Here is a 22,325-nt window from a genome sequence, read left to right on the forward strand (position 1 = left end):
ACCCCCCCAAAACCCCAACCCAAACCCATCTGTTTTTAAATGGAAATAATTTCATCTTGACTCTGAATGAAAGGGGGATTGGCCACACATTCCCTTGGCCATATATATTCTGGATCATCTCAAAGCTCCTTATGGTCAGGGAACATTGTCTCCCAAGCACTTAGTTCAGTGCTTGGCAAACAGTTAAGTGCTCAATAAATACCACTGATTAATTGAACTGAAAGCCATTACCTCAGACAAGGACTTCTGGTCAAGGGAATCCATGCTCATGTGTGCCTCCAGACTGGCCAAGCTGCTACCTGGGAATCCTGCCCCATCTTCACTCCGCCCCCACACCCCTTTGTCCCCCACCTGGATGCTGCCGATTGCCATGAGGCTCCCAAGGGCTGCTCTCTGGGGCTTCCTTCAACTGCCCCACAGCTGTCCAACGAGGGGGTGGAGCTGGAACCCCTTCCCTTCCCAGAAATAGGATTCAGACAGCATCCAGATGAAGTCTCTGAACCATTAAAGGGGAAGAGTCACGCAAATACTAACAGGAGAATGAGGCTGAGCAACCTACGTTTTTAAGTGGCAACCCCTATTAGAGTACTGGAGGTAACAATCCATCAGAAAAGTTACAGGCCTCTATGCTGCATTCCAACAACTGATTCTATCTCTAGGATGACAAAAACAATTGTAGCCTGTGATGTGTTCTGGGCAGATTAGAATCTTAAGAGGCATTTGTCTGATAACAGGAAAGGCATGGGATTCATAATTTAGATGGTTTTAAAAAAAAGTTTAAGAAAACCTTTCCATTTTTCTTCCTGGCATTTTTCCACAATTAAAATGATATATACATTTGGATGATGGAAGAAACAATGAAAGAGCCTTGTCTCTGAGAGGTCAGGACAGGAAAAAATTCTTACTATTCAAAATGTAGAAACCTGGCCATATGTTATGCAAAGCAAAACAAAATTCTGGGACCAAAGGATAGTTTGGTTTGGAAATGAGCTGGAATCAGTTTACAAAGTTCATGGATGAAAAGGAGTGTAAAGTTTTACAGACACAGTTGGGAAGTGAGGCGACGGTCTGTTTATCATTATTCCACACAGAGTCAAATGTTATAAACTCACTGTGTACAAAATACCATCATTAACAACAAAAATAACTCTGCTAGCTCTTTAGAGAGAGGAAAAGAACATGTTGATTGGTTTCTTATTTGGAGGTGACTACCGAGCTTGAAAATAAGAAATTAATTGTCCCATAGATGAATTGGGTAGAATGTAGATATGATGATACATGGCACTGCACTTTGTGGTCATATGATTCCAAGCCAGTGGTGCCCGACTTTGCCGTACTTACTCATGAATCCCACCCATCTGTGTCTTTGCAGAATGGTAACCTAATATACCCACCTTTTGCGTTGGGGCTCACTTTTCCAATCTTGCAGCCGTAAGTTTTTGAGAAGTCCGATTTGGTGAAGACAGAGGGATCAGAAAGGTACTCCCAGGATCGGAATCGATAAATCTGAAACTACAAGTGAGTACCAGTCAGAGTTTAAGACTGTAGAAACTTAATTCTTACTTGGTAAACTAGGCAGAGTCCTGACCTAAGTAAGCTCCAGAGCCAAAGGCCTTAAGAAAACCAGATGGAGCGGCAGGCCACGTGAAAACTCATTACCTTATCACTATGGCCTCAAGGACATGACATGTAGGCAGAAGGGCCAGGTGTAAGTTATAAAAACAAAAATTGAGAGACGGTTTTGGAATGTGTGGGGAAGCCCGAGAGGTACTCTGGGACAAAGGGCAAAACCTGGAGATGAGAAAGAAAAAAAGAAATGTACACTTATCTTTCCTGACCAAGGCTACACTCGAAGTAGGTAGTGATAACTGACAATTAAAACCTCATCTGGAGAGAAAAGAGTTCTGCAGGAGACAGGAGACCTGATGGGTTTTGACTGTGCTAGTTGTTGAGCAATACAGTATGTGTAATTGATTGTCTCACCGGGTGGTAGAACACCTGGGTACTTTAGCCAAAGGATGTGAACTATATATGCCTTGTTGTCACCAAATAGTCTTACTTAGGGAAAGATTTCTTAGTAGTCTCTATGGGAACCATCCTAGAGGGGCAAATTTTGAGGGTATGGCAGTTGTTCAGGAAAAACAAAATAAGCCTCATCCCAATTGTTATTTTACTAATACAGTGTACTTGTATATTTTTCAAACCAAATTTGAGCTCCCACATTATTGGAGCCAATTGAAACGGTCAACAATATGTGCGGGGGGGGGGGCAGGGAGATGTTGTTTCTTATCTGAGTGAGGGGAATCTGGGTGTGAGTTTATCAAGGGAGGTTTGATGGTGTGCTTAGCTGAATTTTTTAAAAACACAAACAGTAAAATGACATATCTGCCCTTTCTCCATGGAATCTGTCCCTTCTCCCCTCACAGCCCCTTTTAAGTTATGAAAAGCTATGCAAATAGCAATCCCTGTACCCACTGCCTCCTGGAAGATTGAGCACGGTCCTACTGCCACACCTCAGATTCTGGGATTTTGCTAATTTTTGTTGGCCATAAAGTGTCTGGCTCAATAGCCCTGCTTTATGGCTTAGTTCTTGAACATTGATTTTTGAGCTGGAATGCTCAGCAAGTAAATCTCCAGTTTGAAATACTTCTCCCTAACCCATTTCCAAAAATGCCCATCATTGCCCTAGGGTTCTCTTATTACTGAAGGCTGAGTTGGGTCCAAGCTGAACCAATTGTCCATTCCAAGTGCTCAGTACAGTGCTCTTCACATAGTAAGTGCTCAATAAATACAATTGAATGAATGAATACTGCCACAAAAGAACTCCCAGAGCAACACTGCTGATCCAGAAAGCATTTGTTTTCATGTCTAAATGTTGACTTGGATTGATTCTTTTCTGCCACTTTAAATTCCCCCTACGGTTTTAAGTGGAGGTGCTCTTATTCTTGAGTAGACACGAAAAATCGGCTGCAACACTGAGCTTCTAGCAGGGACTTGTCAGATCTCTGCTAGGCTGACAATAACAATTACACGATCATAACACAAAGTATAATCAATTGTCATTTTGCTTCGACCTTCCACCACCATTTTCATTCAAGAAGCTGTACATGCATCGACACTTCTTCTCTGTGGAAAATGCTGAGGGGAGTTGGTGCACTTATCCCAGTGCCTGGGGAAGCAGCATGACCTAGCAGGGAGAGCTCAGGCCTAGAAGTCAGAGGACCTGGGTTTTAATCCTGGCTCTATTGGCCCGCTGTGTGACCTTGGACAAGTCGCTTCACTTCTCATTGCCTCAGTTTCCTCATCTGTAAGTGGGGTTTCAACATCTGGTCTCCCTCCCTCAGACTGCGAGTCCCATTTGGGACAGGGCCTGTATCCAACCTGATTATCTTGTATCTACCCTTGTGCTTAGTGTGGTATTGGACACATAGTAAGTGCTTTACAAACACCATCATTATTATATAGGAAGAATTTAATATCCTTATTATTTTCCAAATGGACGGACTGAGACGTGGTAGGCACCCTTGCTCTTGATTATAGGGCCAGGAATCAAAACCAGAGGTCCTAGATCCCGTGACGCAGGTAAAACACATAATCCCTAACCCCCACTGGGTCCCGGAGGGAAAAGTAATTGAAATGGAAATACTCTTACTGTTGGACTAGAGAGAGGAGGGTTACAGGGAAGATGAGAGACGTTTAAGCGTTTCTGCTCTTGAGAGAGGGAAGATTGGGCATGCGGGTTTCACGTTGGCAAAGGGGAAAAGATCATTCATTCATTCAATCGTATTTATTGAGCGCTTACTGTGTACAGAGCACTGTACTAAGCGCTTGGAAAGTACAATTCGGCAATAGATAGAAAACATTCATTCATTCAGTTGAATTTACTGAGCACTTACTATGTGGAGAGCACTGTAGTAAGCGCTTAAAATATACAATTCGGTAACAGATAGAAACCATTCATTCAGTCGAATTTACTGAGCGCTTACTATGTGCAGAGTACTGTACTAAGCGCTTAGAATATGCAATTCGGCAACAGGTAGAGACAATCCCTGACAACCACGGGCTCGCAGTCTAGAAGGGAGTTCGGGGGTCAGTTATAACAATAATAATTCGATTCCATCGTCCCTTACTCCCAAGTAATAACAATAATAATAATAATATTGGTATTTGTTAAGCGCTTACTATGTGCAGAGCACTGTTGTAAGCGCTGGGGTGGATACAGGGTAATCAGGTTGTTCCACATGAGGCTCACAGTCTTCATCCCCATTTTCCACATGAGGTAACTGAGGCACAGAGAAGTTAAGTGACTTGCCCACAGTCATGCAGCTAAGTGGCAGAGTGGGATTCGAACCCATGACCTCTGACTCCCAAGATCAGGCTCTTTCCACTGAGCCACGCTGGTGATTGAGGCTGGGTTCTGGGGCTCTTTGGCTCCTGCTGGATAAGTCAGGAAAAACTTAAAATAAGCCTCAGCCCAATTGTTATTTTACTAATACAGTGTATTTGCATCTTTTTCAAACCAAATTTGAGCTCCCACATTATTGGAGCCGAATGAAACAGTCAACAAAATGTGTGCATGTGTGTGTGTGGAGGGGGGAGATGTTCTGGGGCCTGTTAATAAGGACACTACAAACCTCTTTGCTCCTGCTAGCTGCGGGGATTGAAAGAGGAGTCACGCTTGGCCAGGCGGTGGAGAAGCTGGGATTTCTTTTTTAAAAAATGAAAAATGAAGGGGCCTCGTTCTCCGCCGCTCGTGGCATCTACCATCGGCTCACCATCGGCCCAGAAAAGAAGGCAGAGGAAGTCTCATTCCATCTGGCCCCGCTAGGTGGCGCAAGAGCCCCATGCCGTCCGCCGGGGGGGGGGGCGGCTTCTCCCCGCCCTCACGCGCGCATGCGCCACGCCCCAGGTTTGCCCCTGCTCTAAAGGCCTTGTTCTCATCTCCCAGAGGCCTTTGTGGAGTGAGGGAGAGGTGCTGGGGCAAGAACCAAGCAAGCAGGCTGCATAATCCAGGGCCGTGTTTGGTGTCTAATTGCATCCCCACACCCCACCCTGTGTGATAGCCTCAGCCTGCCCAGGGAGGAGGTCCCAGTCCCATAGTGACTGATGCCAGAGGCCAAAGCTCAGCGGGATCTGGCTTGTTCAGAGATTCCCCAAGGCTGGGGAGCCTCTTGTTTCTTGCCAGGTGAGTTCTGTTTTGGGCGGTGCTTAGTAGCCGAACGGAAAGAGTGAGCAGAAAACTGACCCGAAGGAACACCTGGGCCCCGAGAGGGTGAGGAGGAAACTGGGGCCAGAGAGTTGGTGATGTTGGAACAGGTCAGCTTGCTCAAAATGTGCCCAATTTTTCCCGAGGTCCTGCTACTTCAGCACAGTTGCTTGGCAACGTTTCTAAAACAGAACTCCTTTAAACCTTCCTCTCGCCCACGTTTTCAGCACCAGCCTCCCTCTTGCAGGAAGCAGTGTGGCCTAGAGGAAAGACCTCTGGCCTAGGAGTCAGAGGACCTGGGTTCTAATCCTGGCTCTGCTATATGCCTGCTGTGTGATCTTGGATAAGTCACTTACCTTCTCTGTGCCTCAGTTCCCTCATCTGCAAAATGGGGATTCAGTACCTGTTCTCCCACCTTCTTAGATTGTAAATCTGATGTGGGGCCTGATTGTCTTGTATTTACCCCAGGACTTTCTTAGTATAGTTCTTGGGCATGTAGTAATGATTATGTGGTATTTGTTAAACACTTATTATCATCTCTGGCTTTACACCCTCTCTCCTCGAGGGAGGGGCTTGCTGTATGGAGATGGGCTCTTGGGAGGTCTGGGAGAGGCTTTGTATGTGGGTCTATTTGAAGGGTCTGAAACAGGGTTGGCAAGAAGCTTTCTCCCATGAATTGTCAAAGTTCTTCGTTCACTGAACTTTTCAAGACTCCTATTGGTCAGACCCACTTCCCCTCAGAGGATTCTAAATAGTAAGAGTTTCTGGGAAACAGTCTCCAGGAAGGAAGGGGTTACTGGAATAGGTTTCCTACACCTTCAATCTCCAATTATCACAATTTTTGTCTTCTACCTGCTTCTGAGTATTCATATGCCTTGGGTACCAAGAACAGTCGCTCATGGAAAGACCCTTTGTTCTAGCCCTGACACTCCTTTGGGCACTGCCCCTGCAAAGAATTCCATTCTACAGGGGCGAAGGGTTGATTGGCTGTAAGCCAGAAGTTCTGTCTCCACTGGGCAGCAGCTCTGCAGCCGGTTCACCCTGCAGGTCAGGTGAACCCATTTGCAGGCCAGTTCCAGCAAATGGATTGTAATTTGGCTGCCCCTGATGTAAGCGAGAAACACTATAGCAGATGCATATGCCACTAGTCCTTCCTCTAAGCCCACCCTGGGAACTTGTTGGTCTCACTGGTAGAACAGGCCCCAGGTTTTAACCCCCCCATCCCCATTCCTGCCCACCCACCCTATTGAAGGGTCTCAGTGACTTACAAACTGATGAGGAAGGTGGGGTTTGGGGGAATGTGTCAGATCACATCATGCGTCAGTGGGCATTTGGATTGCACACCAGCTGATCACTGCAAAATGATGTAAGATTGATTACTTACTATTTTGTGAATAGGCAAAAGTTGAATTGGATTCTTGAGTCATAAGATCAAGTTTTATAGGAATGAATAAAGACCTGAATAATAGACCTAAGAATAAACCAAACTCTCAGGTTGCTTTCAACACATGTGACAGGCTTATGATGCCTGGGAGGACAAATAGAGCATCTGGGGGAAACCAGGCCTACACTTGCTTCCCCTGATGACTTTAGACTATTGGATGAAAGATGCAAAATAAGATCGAAAGCTATAAAAAGGATGTATGAGTAAAGGACTGATAGTTACAGTCACAGAAAGCTTCTCCTATACTGAACTATTGTTTTTGTTATCTTGGACTTCTCTGGTTTTGAGTCAGTGGTATGTCTCAGTGGGTTAGGGATCTATTGGGTCTGGAACGGCAGCTTTCCTGTTCTAGGATCCCAGACCAGAATCCCTTGGTGAACAAGGGGTCCTAGGTATCTTTGCAAGTAACAAGTTAATGGGGGAATGAGCATTGAGAAGTGTGGCTTCAACCTCATAATAGAGTGAGAGAATACCTGGGTGTAAAACCTTTTGGAGGTGTGGTTGTGGTTAGTATTTCAGGGACAGAAGCAGACTAGGAGGATAGGTCTTCCGTGGCAGTTCTCTCAGGAGCACTGAGAACTCACTGTTGCAGGTTGGTTTGGCTGGATAGAGAACTAGACGTGTTTGAGGAGGAAACCCGTGAGGGTCGGTCACACAAATCCTCAAAACTTTCTTTCCTGGGACCCTTTTGATGTCCCAGCTGCTGGCTTGGCTGGGTAGTGAAGATTTGAACTCCAGTGCTGGAAGCTTTCTCGGATCAGAAGTAGGGAGTTTGCGATTGGTAAGTATAGTTGGTTATTGTTCAGCAGAGATTAGCTCCTCTTTGGGGAGGCAAGTTGTCACTGGGGCCCGACTGCCATTCCAGTAGAAGTAGGACCAGCCGTGCCGCTTTGTCGACGAGTCTGGATAATACAGAGAGAAGTTGACAAAACTTTTTGGCAGAGAGACGGGAAAGTCCTGAACTCTGATCTTTAAGGCCTGGGCTCAGATCTGAGCCTTTGCAGACATTCCATCAATTTGGTATCATCACGGGGCGTTTGGATCTACCCTGCTTGCTCCTCCATTTTTTTCTGGCAGTGCTGAAACAGTTAATATCGGAAACCCCTGTATCCTTGCCTATTATGACTTGGGGCGCTCCCCTTTTTGTGCTTTGCATACCCTGTGACCATGAGTGGGTGGTGGGAGAGGACAGGACATCGATACCCGGTGGCATCAGCTGTCAACAGGAGGCCAGCACAAGAAAGCTAGGTCATGGCCTTATTGTCTTGCCTTTCCAAGCCCCACCTAGAGTTCTTCTTAGGCAAATCAGGCTCAAGGAGGAAAAAAAATAAACCTACTAATTAGTCATCTCTCTCTCTCTCTCTTTTTGTTGTGTTGAAAATGAGTCTGGGAACATTCTGGCTGTTAAGGGTCAGGCCGTCTGAGCTAAGTTTTTTTTGTCTTTTTTTTCCCAAGCAGAATATCTGCTAGGGGAATTCAGCCTCAGTGATAATGCCAAATTGAATTGGACCTCATATTTTAAAAACAATGTTTTCTCTTCATGTAAAACAAAAAGAGCAATTATATGGTAACCCAAAGAGCCAGAAATAAAATTATAGTTGTTGGAATTCTCTTGAATTAAGTGGTTCCCAATTGTGTCATCCCACCAGTTACTTTAGCATTCACAAATTTATCTTTTTTGATATTGATTTATTCCCTTGTTTTTATTTTCATACTCTGAACCAATTCATCAAGTAGTAATATTTACTGAGTGCCTGGGAGGGTACAATAGAGTTAGTAGACATCACCCTTGTCCTCAATCTAGCAGGAGAAATAGACTCAAGTTTATTATAGATAGGAGAAAGAAGGAAAAGATCATTTGTATATGAGCTGGTAATTAATAGGGTATGTAAGATGTATACAAAAGGGCTATGCCAGGTTATGAGTCCTTAAATGCTTAGCAACCACAGAAGTGCCGGAAAGGCAGTATGGGAAGAATATAAATAGGGAAGATCTCTTGGGGGAGATGTGATTTCAGTAGGGTTTTGAAACCCTAACCCTAAATTTGAAGGAGGAGCAACATGGCCCAGTGCACAGAGCACAGGTCTGGGAGTCAGAGGACCTGGGTTCTAAACCCAGCTCAGTCATTTGCCTGCTATGTGACCTGGGGCAAGTCACTTAACTTTTCTGTGCCTCAGTTTCTTCATCTGGAAAATAAGGAATTACATACTTGTTCTACCTACCTCTTCGATCCAAACGGAGCCCCAAGTGGGACAGGGACTAGGTCCAACCTGATTTTCTGGTATTTATCCCAGCAATTAATACAGTGCTTGCTGACAAAGGAAGCACTTAACAAATGTCATAATTAGTAGTAGTAGTCATAACAATAATTTGGAGGGAGTTTTAGGCAAGAGGAAATACAAGAGCGAAAGGTTAGTGGCAGAAGAGTTGAGAATGAGACACCATGAGCCTCGTTCTACCACTCTAGATGGTAAACTCCTTGTGGGCAGAGAATGTGCTTACCAACTCAGTTGCATTGTACTGTCCCAAGCATTTAGTACAGCGCTCTGCACCCAGTAACTGCTCAATATATACCACTGATTGATTTAGCTTGAGAGAAATGAGGAGTGCAAACTGGGTTAATGGGAGAAGAGAGTAGATAAGGAGGGTGGAGAGAGCTGACTGTCTTAAAGCTAAGTGGTCAGGAATTTGTGCTTAATATGGACAAGAATTGAAAACCGTTTGAGATTTCTGAAGTGGGGAGACATGTGGAGAATGATGTTTTAGAAAAACAATCCAAGCAGCAGAGTGAAGTATGATCAGGAATGGGAAGAGCCTGGAGGCAGGGAGATGAGTGAAGAGGCAGTTGGAGTTGTCAAGCTGGGATGTGACATGGCCATTGGTTGAAGAGGAAGGAGTAAATTCTGGAAAGAATGCTGCGGGAAAACTGACAGAGTTTGGTAACAGATCGAATGAAAGAGAGAGGGAGAAGTTAAAGGTAATGTCAAGGTAAGAGTTTTAAGAGACGGGAAAGATAATGGTGTCAACTGTAATGGTAAGTTCGGAAGAAGAGGATTTAGGAGGGAAATGAGGGGTTCACTTATGAATGAATTGGAAAATGAGGGGTTCACTTATGAATGTATTGAACTTAAGGTGCTGATGGGATATCCTTGCAAAGCCATCGTGGAGGCAGGAGAACATGTGAGATTACAGAGAAAGAGGAAGGTCAGAGTTAGAGAGAAATATTTGAGAGTTATATGAGAAGTTGTAGCTGAAGCTGCAGGAATGGATGAGCTTCCTGGGGGGAATCAATGTAAAGTGAGAAAAGAAGGGAATCAGAACTGAGCCTTGAGAGACACCGTTAGTTAAGGGGGTGAGAGGGAGAAGAAAAGCCAGTGAAAGAGACTGAGAATGATTAGCCAAAAAGGTAAGAGGACTACCAGAGAGGACAGTGTCTGGGAAACCAAGATTAGCTAGAGTTTCCAGGAGAAGGGAGTGGCCACTGGGGTCAAAGGCAGCCAAGAGGGCAAGGAGAATTAGGAGAGAGAAAGTTTGTTAGATTTGGTAAGAAGATCATTGGAGACTTTGGACAGAGCTGCCTCAATGGAGCAAAGAGGGCGTAAACCAGGTCAAAGAAGGTCAAGAACGGAGTTGGAGGCAAGGAAGCGAAGGCAGCGGATGTATACAACCGGTTCAAGGAGTTTGGTCAGGAATGGGAGGAGGGAGATGGGGTGATAGCTGGGAGGTACAGTGGTTTACAGAGGGTTTTTTAGGATGGGGAGATGTGGGCATGTTTGAAGGTGGAAGGGGTAGGAGCCATCAGAGTGAGCCGTTGAAGATGGCATTTGGGGGGAGAAGGAATGGGCATGTTCCAACAGGATGGGGTAGGAAGCAAAGATGAAAGGAGAGATTATGAAAGCAGGTTGAGAAGAGTGAAAGAGTGGATGTGGCGGTGGAAAGAAATTGGGGAGATGAGGGAGAGGTTGGGGGTGGTCATTCCTGAAGGTTTTGATTTTTCAACAAAGTAGTTGGTGTAAATTGTCAGTTTACAACTAGTGACCTACCACATTAGATTCTAAGTTCTTTCAGGGCAAGGATCATGTCTTCTTTTTCAGAAAGTGCCCCAAGTGCCTATTACAATGTTTTGTACCTACTAGACTTTCAACAAGTACGTGACTATGATGAACAGTGTGGCCTAGTGGAAAGATCACAGGCCTGAGATTCAGGCGACCTGGGTTCTAATCCCCACTCTGCCACTTGCCTCCTGTGTCACCTGGGCAAGGGACTTAACTGTACCTCAGTTTCCTCATCCGCAAAATTGGGATTCAATACCTGTTCTCCCTCTCCTTCTAGGCTGTGAGCTCCATGAGGGCCAGAGACTGGGTCTGACCTATCTGCCCCAGTGCTTATTACACTGCTTGGCACTTAGTGAAGTGTTTAACAAATACCACGATAATAATATTATTATGTTGATATTGCTTAAGTGTCCGAGGACCCAGATGCATTTTACTTTGAGCTGCTTGGATGAAAAGCACTGTATGGGTTCAGTGTGGGATAATAGTAATTATAGTAATACAAATGCCTAACATTTATAAGGGTGAGCCACAGTACCTGACTTCTGGTTTCCACCCTCTAATAACCCCAGGAGATCCACCACAATAAGGTAGGAATCATTACAGTAACATTAATCATATATAGAGCTGAGTCCTGGCACTTGCATATGCAAGAGGTAGAACTCTGAAAACTAGGCCTGTTGGCCCTGAAGTTTTCTTAAGTCTGTGGGAAATGAGGGTTTTTTTTAATGACAGGGAAATGGTCTCTTCCCCTCTCCAAACCACTAAGCAGTTAATGAAGGGAATTGCCCAAGATTTTTTCTGACTTCATCAAGCGCTAAAGCACAAACGGTCAGAGAGATCCCCAAGCAATTCCCTTGGTGGTGTCATCAGCAGAAATGATTTTTTCCCCAGTATTCCTGAGGGATAGGGGAATTTTTAATAGGATAGGCGAACACAGACAAGAATGAAATTGGGCTAAAATTTGAAGAAATCCCTTAAGGGCAGTTGAAGAGAATTCAGTACACCCCTGGAAACAATCTTTTAAGCTTCAAATGGTGGTGTTTTGAAATATTTCATGTGCCTACAGCAAAGGGAAGACTTATTTGGTTCTCCAGGGGAGAGACCCATGCTGAGAGCATCTTATGCCTTCCTGCAGTTTTATTTATAATTCATCAACATGTATTATAAAATCAAATCAAACATAGATCTCACATGTGGCTTGTGCTTGTAGTATCGGTGACCCAGGAACAGAAGCAGCCCCTTGATTGAATTCACCAGAAACAAAAAGACTGCCCAGCACAGCTGCTGGAGCTGGTTCAGGAGCTTATAGGTTGCCCTGAGCCCCAAGGCCCCAGAAAGAAGTCAGAGCTGAGTCAGACCCAGCTTCTCCCAGGAATAGAAGGGAGTAGATGAAACTGGGGTGCAGCTCTCTGTCCAAACTGCAGTTAATCAAACTTGAGCAGTTTCCATAATTTTTCCTGTTGAAAATCAAGTGTATTTATTTCAATAACTTCTTCAAAGTTATTGAAGAAATCAGAAGTGTGGCACACGGTTACAAGAAGCAGTGTGGCCTAGTGGAAAGAGCACAGGCCTAATCCCAGCTCTGCCACTTGTTTGCTTTGTGTGACCTTGGGCAAGTCACTTAGCTTTTCTGTGCCTCGGTTCCCTCATCTGTAAAATAGGGATTAAGACTGAGCCCCATGTGGCACATGGACTGTGTCCAACCTGATTATCTTGTATCTATCCTAGCATTTAGTACAGTGCCTGGCACCTAGTAGAGGCTAAACAAATACCATAAAAGAAAAGTATTTCTGGGAATAAGTAAATGTATCATGTTTTCTTTCCTGTTTTCACTATCTGACATTAGATTGTAAGCACTGTGACATCAGGGAACGAGTATCTTGCTAGCCATGTATCCTGCTAAGCACTGAGTACAGTGCCTAGCACTCTGTAGGTGTTCAGTAGATACCACTGAAGGATAGATTGATTGATTGAAGAGGGAGGGATGATAATATGGAGGCAGCAGAGGCAGGCAGCTCCTGTCTTTGCTGAGCTACTTTTTGCTGGGGTCGGTCTCTAATGAGAGTTACAGAGAGAACCTGGCAGGAGCTGGAGAAAACGAGAAGAAAGGCTGCATTTAATGTTGCTACCTCTGCTGGAAGCCCAGCAGGAAGGGACACTGTGACTAACAAACCCCAGGGAACAAGAAACGGCAGAAAGAGCAGTTGCTCTTTCTCATTGTACTGCTGGTTGTTACTATGACTTCAGTGAGCATTTCTGAGTAAGTGGGGGGATACTATCACTATCAGGGTCAGGGCTCTGTAGCAGGAACCTTGAGACATTCCATTTAGGTGGCATTTATTAAGCTTTACTATGCACCAAGTACCTGGGTACATACAAGTTAGTTCCGTCCCGGTCTCTCACTTCACTCAGGGCTTGCAGTACAAGGGAGCAAAAACATATTTTATCACCATTTTTCAGCTGAATAAACTAAAGCCCAGAGAAGATAAACAACTCTCCCAAGGTTGCACCACAGGTAAGTGGAAGAGCCGGGACTAGAACCCGAGTCTCCCTGTTACCTCTCCAAATTGATGCAGGCCAGACTGAGACCATGAGAGTATTTATTTTTTAAAAAGGCTGAAAGCCTTTCAACCAAAGCCGGAGGGTTCACAATCCTGAACTCGACCTCAACTATCAGCATTTAGAAAACCAGTAACTGGGAAGGACATGAATCTTCAGCAGGGCAATCCAGTCAATCAAACAGGGATATATTTTGAATGCTTACCGTGTGCAGGGCACTGTACTAAATGCTTGGGAGAATATAGTGCAACAGATTTGGTAGACATGTTCCCCGCCCACAAGAAGCTTACAATCTAGAGGGGGAAACAGACATTAATATATTTTAAATTATGGATATGTTCATAAGTGCTGTGGGACTGAGGGTGGGGTGAATATCAAGTGCTTAAGGGTACAGATCTAAGTATATAGGTGAAGTAGAAGAGAGAGAGGGAGAAGGGGAAAAGAGGGCTTAATCAGGGAAGGCAACTTGGGGGAGACGTACTTTAATAAGGTTTTGAAGGTGAGGAGAGTGATGGTCTTTTGTACAAGGAGGGGGAGGGAGTTCCAGGCCGGAGGCAGGAAGTATACAAGGGATCGTTGGCAAGAAAGATGAGATTGAGGTATAGTGAGAAAGTTAGCATTAGAGGAATGAAGTGTGTGGGTTGGGTTGTAGTAGGAAATCAGGGAGATAAGGTAGGAAGGGGCAAGGTGATTTAGAGAAGCAGCGTGGCTCAGTGGAAAGAGCACGGGCTTTGGAGTCAGGGCTCATGAGTTCGAATCCCAGCTCTGCCACTTGTCGGCTGTGTGACTGTGGGCAAGTCACTTAACTTCTCTGTGCCTCAGTTCCCTCATCTGTAAAATGGGGATTAAGACTGTGAGCCCACGTGGGACAACCTGATTCTCCTATGTCTACCCCAGCGCTTAGAACAGTGCTCGGCACATAGTAAGCGCTTAACAAATACCAACATTATTATTATTATTATCTAGTGCTTTAAAGGGTATGGTAAGGAGTTTCTGTTTGATGCAGAGGTGGATGGGCGAACACTAGAGGTTCTTGAACAGTGGAGAGAGGTGGACTAAATGTTTATCTAGAAAAATGACCTGGACAGCAGAGTGAAGTATGGACTGGAGTGAGTAGAGACAAAAAGCGAGGGCAGCGAAGAAGCTGATGAAGCAGTCAGGGAAGGGTGGGGTATATGTTTGGATCAGTGTGATAGCAGTTCAGTCAATCAGTATTTATCGAGCGCTTTATTGTGTATGGAGCACTGTATTAAGCACTTGGGAAAATACAGTACTGTACAGTTGATAGACATAAGGAGCTTACTGGTCAGCATCAGCCTCTTCTTTGCAAACCCTTGTTCTTTCTTTTAAATGAGGGATGAGTGTCTCTGAAGCTACTGGCAAAAGAAAAGGCAGTAACTGAGATACGTTCAAGCAGGAAAATGTGTAATGGGATGTTTCTCAAATTCTTACATATTTGAGGAAATTGTGACACCATTCTCTGTGATCACCCTGACTCTTCACAGCTTAGAACTAATGGCAGAGAAGCTGAGGCAAAGGTGTTTAAAACACCAGTTAACTCATGTTATGGACATAGTCAGCAACCTGATTGGGAAATGATGAGTTATGTTAACAAAGCTGGCATGTTTTTAGTTAAAGCCAATACAGCTTAATACACAGGGTTACCTTGTCTTAGTGCTGTATTAAGGTATACCTGAAGTCATGTATCGAAACTTAGAGATAAATAATTTTATTTGATAAAGTATGCAAGATAGTCAACTGAAAAGGGCATTATTGGAAAGACAAGCCAATGGGTTTGCCCTGAGGTTTGAAAAATGGCTTTCAGCCAGATTTCCTGAGGGTTATTTACAATATTTGAATCCGATTATAATAGATGTAAGCCAGAGGAACTACTTTACATTTACGTACCCAGGAGATAAAACATGGGCCTGAGAGACAAAGGACCTGAGTTCTAATCCCTGCTCTGCCGCTTGCCTGCTGGATGACCTTAGGCAAGTCATTTAACTTCTCCGTGCCTCAGCTTTCTCAACTGCAAAATGGGGATACAATACCTGTTCTTCCTCCAACTTTGACTGTAAGTCCCATGTGGGCAGGGACTGTATCTGGCCTGATTAACTTGTATCTGATCCAGCGTTTAGAACAGTGCTCAACCACATAGTAAGAATTTAACAAATGCCATTTAAAAAACAAAAAAAATTATATCTTGCATCTTTATGGATCTCATGGACATGGCAGTGATTTATCGCATGAACTTTCTCATTGGAGAAATCAGATGTTCTAGAGAGGCAACTATGAAAAATGAAATTTTTAAAGAGCCATTTAGTTCACTGTTTATGACAATCATGGCATCTGAATAGACAATAGTCTAGCACAAGGTTTGGAACTACAATTAGTATCCAAAGATTTAGGAGACCAATGGAACTCTCAGTTCTTCTATAATGTGTGTTTTCATTATGCATTTGGACTAGAATGCTGTTGGAGAATTAAGGAATTTGCTTCCAATAATGTACAAATGGCTGAATAGAGTGCAACCTGATGTTGGAAAAATGGTTGTGTGCATGGTATTGGTCAAGGCCCACATATGATAATGTAGGTTTTCCAGCACTCAAAGTTCTTCAAGAATTAGCCCTGCTTTATAGAAAACTGTAGAGAGTTACAGGTCCTTAAGCTTGCTGATCCCTCTAGCTTCTTGGAAAACAAGCCTCAGACTCCTTGGTTTGGGGTTTTAAACGTGTATTTCCATAGCTTCCACAGTGTGTGCTCTAAGACAAAATCCAGGCACATCTGAGATTTTTCTTTTTGAGAACAGAGAAGACTATATTTCATGAGCAAATTAAGAACTCAATGACTAGGAAATGGTTATGTTAGGGGGGAAAAAAGGGATAGAGGTAATGTGTAACCAAACATTCAGGGAAAAAAAGTGTCCAGATCTTGTCATTTCATATAGTTATTCCAAACTGTGAAGGTGTTTTTAAAGCACATTCTCACTTGGCTGCAGTCTCTGCAGATCTGAGAAATGTTAGTCACATAAATCTCATCTTCCTGATATAGCTTGGAAAAACTGTGACCTAATAAATGAACAAGGTGTAGGAACCAGAGTGGAAATTCAAGATCTCAAGTAAGAGCTGAGATAATTTGCTCAAAAATAGGATAGTCATTTTGAGAACAGAATGAGACAGAAAAGATTGATCCAGAAGAGGAAGCAGTTTATTGTTATGTAGAAAAGCCACAAATTGAAGATGAAATAGGCATTACTGGTATACAGACCATATAAACAATAAACCAGCCTTTATTTAATGGCATTTATGTGTTTACGACGTCAAGCATTGCTCTAAGCATTGGAGTAGATACAAGTAGGAGGGAGAACAGGTTATGAATCCCCATTTTACAGTTGAGGAAATTGAGGCACAGAGAAGTTAAGTAATTTGCCAAGAAGGTGCAGCAGACAAACAGAGGTGGGATCAGAACCCAGGTCCTGTGACTCCCAGTCTCGTACTTGTTCATCTAAGCCACACTGCTTTTGATGCAATGAACTTGGGTTAAACCTGAAATATTTTGGTATGAATTAGTTTCAGAAAGAGACTATTAACTTATTAAATGTTAATAAGGTGAGGTATGTGATCAGTCACATATCCTGGGAAAAGTCCAGGAAAGCAAATGGAGAAGCAAAGTGTAAGGGGATGATGGAGAAGAAGGCAAATTATGGAGTGGGAATTAGAGATCAATATGGGCCTAAATTGTACCAGGCAGCCTGACCAAATCAAATGGGCACTGGAAAAAAAGGCCCAGTCTCTCTAGGTATTGAAATTGAGCATGACCCAAGGCAGGTCTTAGGGTTTCAAAGCAGGTGTATCTGCCTTAAAATTGTTACTACATCTGCCTGTGGGAGAACCGTGCATCCTCTGCTGCCTAGGAATATGTCATAGGATGCACTGCAGAGCACTAAATGGCAGAAAGCTACCCCTTTCACAATTTTGTTTCTTATTTTGGCCAGATTACGTATTTATGAGGTGTTGGACTGCCCTCCAAGTCCCGTTCAGATCCAGCCCAGGGTGGTTCACGGCTCTAGCGGGAGTGAGAATTAATGGCGAAATGGGAGGAGGGGGCAAAGACTAGAGTCATTCCCCCAGTGTTCTGGGTGTCCTGAATGTCAGTGGTGATTCTACGAGGACAGAGTGATGATCCCAGTGAAGCTGGAAAGGTGAATGTGCCTGAGTTGACTGGGTGGTCTCTAGAACCCCCAGCGTCGCTCCGAAGGGAGGGAGGTTCTCGGAGCCCCTGTAGCATCACCCCAATTCAACTGCCTGTTGGCAGTGCTGCATGGAGCCCCAGGCTGATGTGGCTTGGGAGGGGGTTCCTCTCTGCCATCTGAAAAGCTTCCAGAGACCTGAGAGGCCATAGAAGAATTGGAGGGGGATTCAGCCGTAGAACTTCCTTTTCCTATTCTTCCTTTTCCTCTGCAACAGCCGTTGGCAACCCCTGATTGCCGTCACTGCTGACGCGGTCACCCTCCTGATTCCTGGTGTGACGGATGCGATGTGTTCCTGGCTGACCAGGAAACCAGGTGTTGCCATCACAGCTGTGGCCCAAGCGTTGGAAGTGGAGGTGGCACAGAGGAAGCAGCTGCAGCAGTAGGTTTGGTGAGTGTGTTGTATATGTTTGCGCATCTCTGTGTACTTACGGATCTGTATCTGTGAGACCTTCTCCGTTGACTGTCTCTCCGGGTTTACCAGCATGGCCTAGTGGAACGAGTATGGTCCTGGGTGTCAGAGGGCCTGGTTCTAATCCCAGCTCCTCCGCTTGCCTGCTGTGACACCAGATAAGTCATTTAACTTCTCTCTGCCTCACTTGCCTCATCTGTAAAATGGGGATTATATAGTCATTCTTTCAATCATATTTACTGAGCGCTTCCTATGTGCAAAGCACTGTAGTAAGCGCTTGGGAGAGTGCAGTATAATGGACACATTCCCTGCCCTCAGCGAGCTCACAGTCTAGAGGGGGAGACAGTACGATCAAATGAACCCTTTCCTGCCTTTATAGCCCGATCCCTTAGGAGCCCCAGCTCTGCCCTACCCTGAGCCTTCCCAAGTCCCCCTTTAGCCCAGCCACAAATTCATGGGAGGTTGACAGATAAATTCCACATTCACCAAACAAAAGCTCTGCCCCTGCCTCTGCCTGATCTATAGACAACCAGTTGCCTGAAAGAAGATTTAATTATGGTGCAGTTGAATAGGAGATTTCCTTGTCCTGCCCTGTGGCCTAGCATAATAAAAAAGCCCAGCCCACTTCACTGAGGTAATCCAGCCACAGTCAATAACATTGCTATACTGACCAAATTGCCTAGCAACCTTTCTAGAAGATTGTATTTGGTGCATTTGGCTCCTCTGACTAGGAGGCAATAAACTCAGGTGATCACAACACTCCTCACTCCTCTCTCTCCTCTCCCCCCTCCCCCACACTCTTACACAGACGAGCATCTCTCACCCTCCGGCCCCTTCTGTGCAGTTTTACAGTCTCCAATAGCTCATGTACAACTGACTAGTTTCAACAGCTACCCCCGGGGTTATCAGGTTACAGCTTTGCCCAAGCACCATCCAAGTTGCCAGATAGAGTTCCCAGGTTCAAAGGGTGACAATTCCTCGCCTAATCAAAAGGCTGAACCCAAACAGGAAAACCTTCTTTGTTCTGATTTTTTTTTTTATCCCCCCACCCAAACTCAGTAACAATAATAATGCACTGCCCTGTCTTGGATTTATAGTCACTTACCTTATGAGGAGTTCAGGATTTGCACATTTTGTTTCTATGCTGACAGGGTTTCTATTGCTTATAAGATGATGTATCAGGCAAAAGTAAAAATGTTATTTCCTGCTCCATTCCTGTGAGAACAGGTTAGGTGGAGGACATTAGCCCTGCTCCTGGGGGAAAGAAGTGGTTAGTTATTAAAAGAGCCCTTAGATGTCAATGAATATTGAGGTAGAAGAACTTTAGCAATGACCTGTCTTTTAATAATAATAACGTTGGTATTTGTTAAGCGCTTACTATGTGCAGAGCACTGTTCTAAGCGCTGGGGTAGATACAGGGTAATCAGGATGTCCCACAAGAGGCTCATAGTCATTTACATTTTACAGATGAGGTAACTGAGGCCCAGAGAAGTTAAGTGACTTGCCCACAGTCACACAACTGATAAGTGGTGGAGCCGGGATTGGAACCCACAACCTCTGACTCCCAAGCCTGGGCTCTTTCCACTAAGCCACACCAGACCAAATAGAATTTTGAAGTTGGAATTTGAGTCAAAACAGCCATGAAAATAAGCACAAGCTCATAAGCCTAGGGCCAAAAAGAAAACTGTGTGGACCCACTAAAAATTGAGCCTGACGACTCTTGGAAACACTTAGCAAGTCCTAAAATTTCTATCGGTAAATGATACCATCCATATCATAGCTTGGAGTCAGAGGACCTGGGCTCTTATCTTGCCTCAGCCACTTGCCGAGATGGTAAGCTGGTTGTAGACAGGGAATATGTCTGCTAATTCTCTTGTAGTATACTCTCCCAAACAGTCCAGTGCTCTGCGCATAGTAAGCTCTCAGTAAATATGATTGATTGCCTGCTCTGTGACCTTGAGCAAGTCATTTACCTTCCCTCTATCTCAGTTTCCTCATCTGCATAGTGGAGATTCAGTGCTTGTTTCCCCTCCTAGACTGAGCACTATGTGAAACAGGGACTGTATCTCACCTGATTATCTTGTATCTACCAAAGGGGTTAGTACAGTCCTTGGCACATAGTAAACATTTAACAAGTACCACGATTATTATTCATAATTATATATTAATACAAATAATGTATAATAATAATAAAGCTTTGGCAATTCATACCCAAGGGATAACCTGATTGTTTAAGAAACCAATTTAGAGGAAGTCAAACATTCTGTGCTTTTTGGTGCTGTGGTTCCTTAAGATCAATTAGCTTTCCACTCATCAGGCAGCTGAGGTGCTGATTGCAATTTACAGATTAGGTACTAATGGGATTCATTATTAATGCAATGTATTAAACAGTGTGTTCCAAAGGTGTCTGGATGATAATGAAACGTTAGATATTTTTTTCTCTGCCTAAATTTCACCTAATGTCTCTATTTTCCAAACTCCCAACAAAGAGCAAAGCATTCTGATAATAAAATCCAAGTTTACTTTCTCCAAATTTCTAATCTCCCAGTATGCTAAATCCATTTCTAATTTTGAGGATGAGGGATTTCACATGGAAATGCACAGATTTCACTGGTAGAAATTCCCACTGGGGGTTTTCCCAGACTAAGGCACCCCGGTCTTTTCCTCTGCTCCTCCTCCCCTCCACCCCGACCTGCTCCCTTTGCTCTACCCCCCGCCAGCACTTGCGGATATATGTACATATTTATAATTATAATTCAACTTTTTTTATTAATGACAAGCATATATGTATAATTCCATTTATTTCTAATGATGCTACTGTTGCCTGTTTACTAGTTTTGATGTCTGTCTCCCCACCCCTCTGGACTGTGAGCCCGTTGTGGACAGGGATTGTCTCTATTTGTTGCCGAATTGTACTTCCCAAGCACTTAGTTCAGTGCTCCACACACAGAAAGTGTTCAATAAATATGATTGAATGAATAGAGAACTCCCAGTGTGTAAAACCATAGCTCATGAGCTATTGGCTAGGTCGTGCAAGCTCACAGCTGTGAAGACTATAATGCTTCAAGATGCTGCTTCTGCTCTTGATGAGCACCATTTAATCAACCATGATTCAGATTCCAGGAGTGCATTGTTTTTCTCATTGCCCTTTACATGGGAGAAAAACACCTGTAAGGTAACCACTTCTAGGATACTAGAGAACAGTTCAGTGACGACAGCAAGGTCAGCTCTCTTCTGAATATCCTTGGATCTGTTTTCCTCTGATCCTTACTGGGTGTCTGTGACCTAGTTTAGAGTCAAGGCTTTATTCTCCAAAAGATCATCCTCAACGCGGGAGTGGTTCAAGTGCATTTTTTATTAATTTATTGATAAGGAATAGCACAGTGACTCCAGCAAACTGGAATGTAGATTGAGTGAGGAGGAACAGAAATTTTAAACTCTCCTTGAACTTCATATTTCAGTTTTATTATCTGACCACACAATTCATTTCCTGCAAGGACTTGTTTAGGTGGCAAACTGCTCAACCAGGAAAAAACTTTTTGAACCCTTCGAACTCAAGATGTCATTCAGACGTTGCAAACGTGCATGAATGAAAAACAGATGGAAAGTATTTCCCGAAGCCTTCCACATTCTCCTGGAGAAACTCTAGAGGCTAAAGAAAGAAAGAACATTGATCTGAAGCAAATCTTATTTTGAAGAGTAGAGGAGGAATTCCTAGAAGAAGGAGGTACATAAATTCTCTTGCAATCCCACAGTCTGGCAAGATAATTTTCATTCATTCTCCTTTATTCGTTCAATATTATTTATTGTTCAACTCAGTGAAGCCTCATTTATCCAAAGTAAATGAATTGAGTATCATCAAAACTATGGTTAATAAACAATGACCACCAGAAACCCACTCACTGTCCTTGTGCATGCTGGGAACTGACAGTAAGGAGCCTAAGATAAGGGAACAGCTTTAAATCCAGCGTTGATAGCCAAAATACTATCAGTCCTTAATCCCCTTCTCCAGGGATGCCTTTTGTAGTCTTTTTCCTCAAGACCCATACTCAGATTCTGCTCCATTTAAGCCTGGGCCTTAAAGGAGCTGTTGAGATAATAGCAGGTCAAAGGAGCAGCCTCAGGAGGGATATGTCACTTTGGCTATTTTCCTTTACCAGATCTTTCTACACCTCAGATTATCCTAAAGCTGGGATCCTAGAGATTTGGAGGATTATGGGCTACTGTGAAGCCCAGGGTTAGATGTCTATCTTGCTGCAGTTCCCATTTTAGAGTGCGAGAAAGGTTGATGTGACAGAATGTAATTAGAAAACAAAATCAGTAGGGAATACCAAGAGAGATGCAGCTTTATAATCAAAGGAGGGCACAGTTGGAAGTGAAATGACTAATGAAGCTGTATT

At 43.9% G+C, this 22,325-nt stretch overlaps 1 long non-coding RNA gene across 2 annotated transcripts; it reads left to right on the plus strand.

Annotated features, from left to right (window-relative positions):
- The first annotated feature begins 1,334 nt into the window (after nucleotides 1-1,334).
- LOC114817449 lies at nucleotides 1,335-21,888 on the plus strand. 2 transcript variants are annotated; one of them, XR_005660933.1, is made up of 3 exons: nucleotides 1,335-1,518; nucleotides 17,731-17,904; nucleotides 21,423-21,888. It is a non-coding gene; the product is annotated as an uncharacterized LOC114817449 (long non-coding RNA). The 2 variants fall into 2 exon arrangements; XR_003765309.2 differs by lacking the exon at nucleotides 1,335-1,518 and adding an exon at nucleotides 4,946-5,185.
- The last annotated feature ends 437 nt before the right edge of the window (nucleotides 21,889-22,325 follow it).

Source organism: Ornithorhynchus anatinus, chromosome 16 (assembly GCF_004115215.2).
Source record: "Ornithorhynchus anatinus isolate Pmale09 chromosome 16, mOrnAna1.pri.v4, whole genome shotgun sequence".
Lineage (NCBI taxonomy): Eukaryota > Metazoa > Chordata > Mammalia > Monotremata > Ornithorhynchidae > Ornithorhynchus > Ornithorhynchus anatinus.